At 44.4% G+C, this 6666-nt stretch overlaps 1 non-coding gene across 1 annotated transcript; it reads left to right on the top strand.

Annotated features, from left to right (window-relative positions):
- The first annotated feature begins 2890 nt into the window (after window positions 1-2890).
- On the top strand, window positions 2891-3005 carry LOC112836190 (U5 spliceosomal RNA). The gene has a single exon (XR_003211417.1). It is a non-coding gene; the product is annotated as a U5 spliceosomal RNA (small nuclear RNA).
- The last annotated feature ends 3661 nt before the right edge of the window (window positions 3006-6666 follow it).

Genomic DNA, 6666 nt, shown 5'->3' with positions numbered 1-6666 from the left:
TTCCAGCACAGGAGGCTGCGCCGCGCACCCAGCCCGCGCCGCCGCCGCCGCCGCCGCCGCCGCCCGCGGGACACGCCCCCTCCACCGCCCGCGCGCGCCCGCGGGACACGCCCACTCCGCCGCCCGCGCGCGTGGCCGCCCGGCGCGCCCCGCCCCTTGGCGAAGGGGGTTGTTATGGGCCCGGGCTGGGCTGTGGGCGCGCCTAGGGGGAGCCGCACCTAATCCGCCCGGCCCCTCACTGTTGCCCTTAGGTCAAAAAAGAGACGAGCCCCGGTCCCTTTCTTGATTTCTTTCATAAACAAACAACAGAAGAGTTGCCCCCTAGCCCTGGCGTGCAAGGATGAGAATAGAGCTGTTAAAAGAAAAATCTGCAGGCTTTGACCGTTCTCTTTAGTACTATTGTCACTCGCCTTTCAAGTCTAAAGCGCTCGAAAATACCCTTTAGAATCTCTTGAAATCTCCACCCATAGCCACCCTTAACTAATTAAGCTTCGTTAAGCTCACGCGGTAAAATGCATCCCAAATTTTAAACAATAAGAGGAAAATGCAGTCAGTTCGTGAGCTTTGAGAAGAAAACGTCTCGGGAAGATCATGGACTCAGAACTGTGGGGACAAGTCCAAGTCCATAGACATGGCAGGTAGCAGGTCATTCCTGAGCCTTCAAAACACGATTTCAGTGGAGCAATTATCCTCAGATTTACAGGACGGTAAAGCAGGTGGTGAGGACATGGAAGCTGTCTGGTCACCACGTGTGGGAGAGTAACCTGGCTTCCCCGTTTATAAAGTGGAGTAACCATGCATAATACCTGGCGCACAGTAATATGCTTTTAAAAGAGAAAGAGAGAGAGAGAACATAGTCTCATGTACCCTTTACCTTCTGTTTACACCAGAAATGCCTTATTAGTCTGCCTTTGAACTCTAAATCATGCCCATCCTCAAAAATTTAATGGTTTCCTTAAACCACTTAGTGTAGCGTTCAAGGCCCTCACCAACCTGATCTAGATAAGCTGGACTATCACTAGAATTAAAATAGACGTAGCAGCAAGTGCTACGGAGGTTCAGAGTAGGGAGATGGTTCCTAGCTAAGAGGATCTAGATACTTTTCACAGTAGGTGATTATCCAATCTTCTCTTACAGAATTAGGAGAATTTCAACAGGTGGAAAGTAGGGGAAGGAACATTCTACACAGTGAAAACAGCAAGCTCAAAAACCCATCAGCTGAGACTTGCCTAACTCCTCCTCCAGCTCCCCCAGCCCCTTCTGTTTCAAGTTCCTTCACTTGTTTCTCTTACTGACACAGCTTCCACACTCCTCACTTTCCTAGTCTACACCCCAGTAGGACCCTTGTCTCCCCATATTAGGACAGTATATTATTAATTAATGCAGCTTCAGATGCAAAATGTTTTAAAGGCCCTAAGGGCTTAATCACCAAGGGTCCGGTCACCTAATATCAAATGCAAGCCCTCCCTTGTGAATCAAACTTGAGAGGTATTCATTTACATTGAACCAAAGAGAAAGAAATGAAAGGAGGGAGGGAGAGAAACAGAGACAGAGAGGAGAGGAGGAAGGGAGGGAAAGGAGGAAGGGAGGGAAGAAAAAAGGAAAGAAGTAAGGAAGGAGAAAGAAAGAGAAAGAAAGAGAAAGAAAGGGAAAGAAAGAAAGAAAGAAAACTGCTACAAACTTGTCTACATTTATTCTTTCTTTCTTCTTTTTAACTAAAATCTAATTTGAGTTGCATGGCTTTTCTAGGTGCTGTAGCCCAGGGAACAATTCTGGCCTCTGTCAAAGCCCTCAAAGGCATAAACTGTTTTCTTTCCCTTTTTTTATATCCAAAAAGGCAAAAATGAAACATCTCTTTTTAAACTTACTAGATAAATGTCCTTCATTTCCTCAGCCTGACTGCTTCCTGGATATGTTTTATTAATTGTGAATTTATTCCCACATATTGTGATGCAAAAAAAGAATGGCAAATTGGCAGCTGCATTCATTTAAAATTAGCAGAGGCCCTTGTTCAAGAGATGGCATATTCAGAGTGACCCAAATTATCATGACATGAAGGCCACAGGTCAAATTCAAGGCCAAGTTACAAATCAATAGAAAATTTCCTTGGTGGGGGTGGGTGGAAGCTAGTGCTATGACCTTGAATTCTTAATTATTTTTCAAGAGACTGTATAATTTGCTGCATCCAAAATTTAAGATCTTCTGCAAGATAAAGACTTTGACATGTGAATAAGTTCTGGTTTTCTTATTTTGAGACTATGGATTCTTTCCTATATATTTAATTCATCAATTTTTAAATTTTAATTATCATATGTTCTTAATAATGTTTTCTCTGGAGATTTACTTCAAAAGTTTGGTATAATGTTTTTCTGCTTTCGTGTGCTTTTTATTCCTAACCATGTTTCATTTTTTTTCCTCTAGAAAAGAGCATAGTTTGGCTGAACCCACATGAATGTTACACTGAAGTTCAATTATCTGCTTTACGTGTTACATAACTCAAGATTTGTGACTGAAAATTGGGGTACAACATCTCCATTATGATGTTAAAAGATTTCACATCTACTCATTTGGGGTCACCAGCCAAAGGGAAGACATTGGTGTGTCAAGGACTAACGTTTTGGGAGTTTCTCCCACGCTCTCTGCATTTTCAGTAGTACCTGTCACTGTTCACCCTACCAGGAATCTCCTCCCCATGTGATTGATTCTGCAGGGACTGAACTCTGGCTCTGAAGTTTTTGCTGTGAGTTAGCCCAATTTCTATTTCACACTGAGTTCAAGTGAACTTAAAAGACAACTTAAAAAATACTGCTTTCCCTTCTCTATAACCTTATTCTGAAACTTTTAGTGAGAGTAAAAAAAGATTTTTTTTGTGATAGAAAGTGCACTGGATACTCTTGGTTTCTCTTCAGATCATAGAAGTATTTTGCCTTTTACTAAAGATTTCCGTGGAAAGGAACAACTTTGAGTCTTAAGCCAATTTTTTGAGTCCTTGTTTCATCAAGTTAAAAAAAGAGAGAGAGAGAGTGAGAGAGAGAGAGAGGAAGGAAGGTAGGAAAAGAAGAAAAAGAGTGAGCGAGCAGAGGCCAGACAGGCTGGAGAGCTGCTTCTCCCCTGTGTCGCTTTAATAAATCACGTCTCTTGAGTTTTCCCTGTAAAATGAAGAGGTTGGACTGTGATGTCTAAAGATCTCAGCAGCTTAGACGCCTAGGGTACTTTTTATTCTGTTTGAAATTTCAAATCATGTGTAGTTTTTCCTAGTACAATTATATATATTTTAAGTTCAATGCACTGGCATCCCTAGTTTCTTCTCTGTGGTTCTCTTTTGCCCTCCACGGAGACCCACCAGTAGCCTTGAGCCATACTGGCTTAAAAATTGGTGTTGTCTGAAGACAAGGATCTGAGGCCTGGTCTAGCTCTACTCAGTGCAAGATCATCTATCCTTGCTTCCAGCTGGACCCTGACCTTCTGTTCTGGTTCTGACAACTGGAAAGCAATGTCTTATCCACTACAGTATCTGCAGCTTGAGGCACAGAGATGTCCCCTAAATGCTGAGAGAAGGAAGGGAGGTGAAACAAGGGAACTCCAGAATAAGCTGGGCTCCCTCCTGCCCTCTCCCAGAGCCCAGAACATACTTTGAACTACTCTCCCCTTGTTCCTCTTCCCCCCAGCACCACTGGCCTCCTTGAAGCCCAATTGCGGTTCCTCGTTCTGCTTGCTGTTCCTTTTCGGAAACACTGTCCAGTACCCTCTATCCATGCTGCTCATTCCTGCCCCTCCTGATTCAGATGTCATCTTCTCATTTACCAAGCTTTTAGAATTACAGCCCCCTCCCCTTTGCATCCAAACCTGTTGTCCTTCCCTGGTGTTTTTATTAGCATTTATCACTAACTAGCATGCTGTGCATTTTATTTACCTTATTTATTTTCTTTCCTTACTAGAACTTAAGCTCCGGGGCGCCTGGGTGGCTCAGTCGGTTAAGCGGTTGCCTTCGGCTCAGGTCATGATCCCAGGGTCCTGGGATCGAGCCCTGCATCGGGCTCCCTGCTCAGCAGGGAGCCTGCTTCTCCCTCTGCCTCTGCCTGCCTCTCTGCCTACTTGTTCTCTCTCTGTATCTCTCTGCCAAATAAATAAATAAAATCTTAAAAAAAAAGAGAGAGAGAGAGAGAACTTAAGCTCCAGAAGAGAAATTGTTCTTTATCTCCAGTGCCTATAACAGGTCATTGTTCAACAAGAGTTTGTGAAATGAATGGTTGAGGGATCTCAGCGTGGTTTTTGCAGTCTTTCAAAGTGGGGACACCCCTTACACATATCAGTACCCCCAGTTCAGTACCCATCATAGACGTCCCTCATGCTCAATGCTAGCCTGCCTCTTTGAATCTCCCCTAAAATATTCCCTTTTTAATAATTATTTTTGAAGGAATAAAGAAATGCTCCTGGATCCCTGGTCCCTGTGCTGTGCCTTCTTGTTGGAAATCTCCCTTCCACCTCTTCTGCATATTGTATTCCTAGCACACCCCTAGTTTCACACACCAGTCTCTAGTTGGATTTTCCTTGGTGCCCCTAACAGTCTGTTGAGCCTCCAGTGGAGCTCTGTGTGCCTGTGGTTTAAATATAAGCCACACCCCCCTCCCTGCAAAGCTGTCATCTCCATTGCCCTGCCCATCCCCTGCATTCTATCTCTTTACTCTGGCCTTTGTCATTGTTCTTCCTCCCAAGAGTTCTCCTTTGGGATGGTATGCGGACCACAAAAATCTCACAACTAGAAGAGATCTTAGGGGTCCAAGCTCTCATTTTATAGATGAAAGAAGATAGGCCTGCAAGTATTTGGCTTGCGCAGGTTTGCACTCAAGTTAGGGTACAGCTGGAACGAGGATCCAGAGGCTCAGATTTCCAGCCAGTCTGGTGTTCTTTCCACATCTCTCAAAATCTCCACAGTCTTCCCTTGGTTTTTCCTTCAGCCCCAGTGGCCCCATTCCCAAAAACATCTTTTACTCCTCTGGATCTGATGAGCCACTTTGTTCAATGGCTGTACAAACAATGTCTATTTGAGGTAAGAAGTCTTTTCAGATCCATATTTTCCTTACTTTTAAGCCGTTTGACTCTTGGTTTCATCTCAGGTCCTGATCTCAGGGTCTTGAGATCAAGCTCTGCAGCAGACTTTGCTCAGTGTGGAGTCTGCTTAAGACTCTCTCTCCCTTGGGACGCCTGGGTGGCTCAGTCAGTTAAGTGTCTGCCTTCAGCTCGGGTCATGATCCCAGTGTCCTGGGATGGAGCCCAGCATCGGGCTCCCCGCTCAGCAGGAAGCCTGCTTCTCCCTCTCCCACTCCCCCTGCTTGTGTTCCCTCTCCCACTGTGTCTCTCTCTGTCAAATAAATAAATAAAATATTTAAAAAAAAGACACGCACATTGGAATCGGTCTATGTGGTTTCCTATAGAGACACTTAGCATATAATCTAGGTATTCTATTGTTAAAAAGAAAATCGCAGGCCCCAAATAGCATCACTTAAGCCAAGTCTCCAACCAGGAATTTTCTGATCACATCAATGAGGTAATCTGTCACATGGGCCCTCTTCACCCACCCCTCCTTCCAAAAAGAGATGAGGTAATCTGCCTGATAAGATTCCTGCTCTTCCCCCTAAGGGAAGGTGACCTTGTCTGAAACAACCTTTTCTTTCCTTTTGCTAATAACTTCCTTGCCCCACCCTCCTTCCTATAAAAACATTCCATTTTTGTATAATTCCTCAGAGCTCCCCTCTACCTTCTAGAGGGGATGCTGCCTAATTCATGAAATGATTAATAAAGCCAATTAGAATTTCAAATTCACTTGGTTGAATTTTCTTTAACAGTACTAATGCAAGAGAACTGAAAATATATGCCATCCATGCAAAGACCCTGTAGGACAGTGTCCAAAAACGGAACAATCCAAAAGTCAACTGGTAAATGGGTAAACAAATTTTGATATACCCATACAATGGAATAATAGTGTCAGAGAACTAAAACTTTCCCTGTACTCTCTTAGTTTAAGTGATTGGGGTCCTGCAAATTAGACTAACAAAGACAGATTAGCAAAAGATCAAATTTCTTTTAAAGATTTTATTTATTTATTCATGAAAGACAGACAGAGAGAGAGAGAGAGAGGCAGAGGGAGAAGCAGTCTCCCAAGGAGCAGGGAGCCCGATGTGGGACTCGATCCCAGGACCGTGGGATCATGACCTGAGCCGAAGGCAGACACCCAACCATCTGAGCCACCCAGGCGCCCGCAAAAGATCAAATTTAATCACTGTTTTTGTTAAGGTATATAGAAGGGTACACAGTAAAATGTGACACAAAGGGGCTGTTAGAACTTGGGGCTTATACACCATCCTAACAGAGGCAGGGGAGGGGGAGAAGGACACTTACGGAAAACTAATGACTTCTTAATAAGGGAAGGTGGAGGACGAAAGAGCACTTATGGGAAGACAAATGAGTTTTTTGTTGTTGTTTTTCTTTTTAGATTTTATTTATTTATTTGACAGAGAGAGACACAGAGAGAGGGAACATAAGCATGGGGAGTGGGAGAGGGAGAAGCAGGCTTCCTGCGGAGCAGGGAGCCCGATGCAGGGCTTGATGCGGGGCTCGATGCGGGGCTCGATGCGGGGCTCGATCCCAGGACCCTGGGATCATGAC

This window comes from Callorhinus ursinus, unplaced genomic scaffold (genome assembly GCF_003265705.2).
Source record: "Callorhinus ursinus isolate GAN/ISIS: 27379988/994484 unplaced genomic scaffold, GSC_fseal_2.0 scaffold4, whole genome shotgun sequence".
NCBI lineage: Eukaryota > Metazoa > Chordata > Mammalia > Carnivora > Otariidae > Callorhinus > Callorhinus ursinus.
This window is presented reverse-complemented; position numbering and strand designations above follow the sequence as displayed.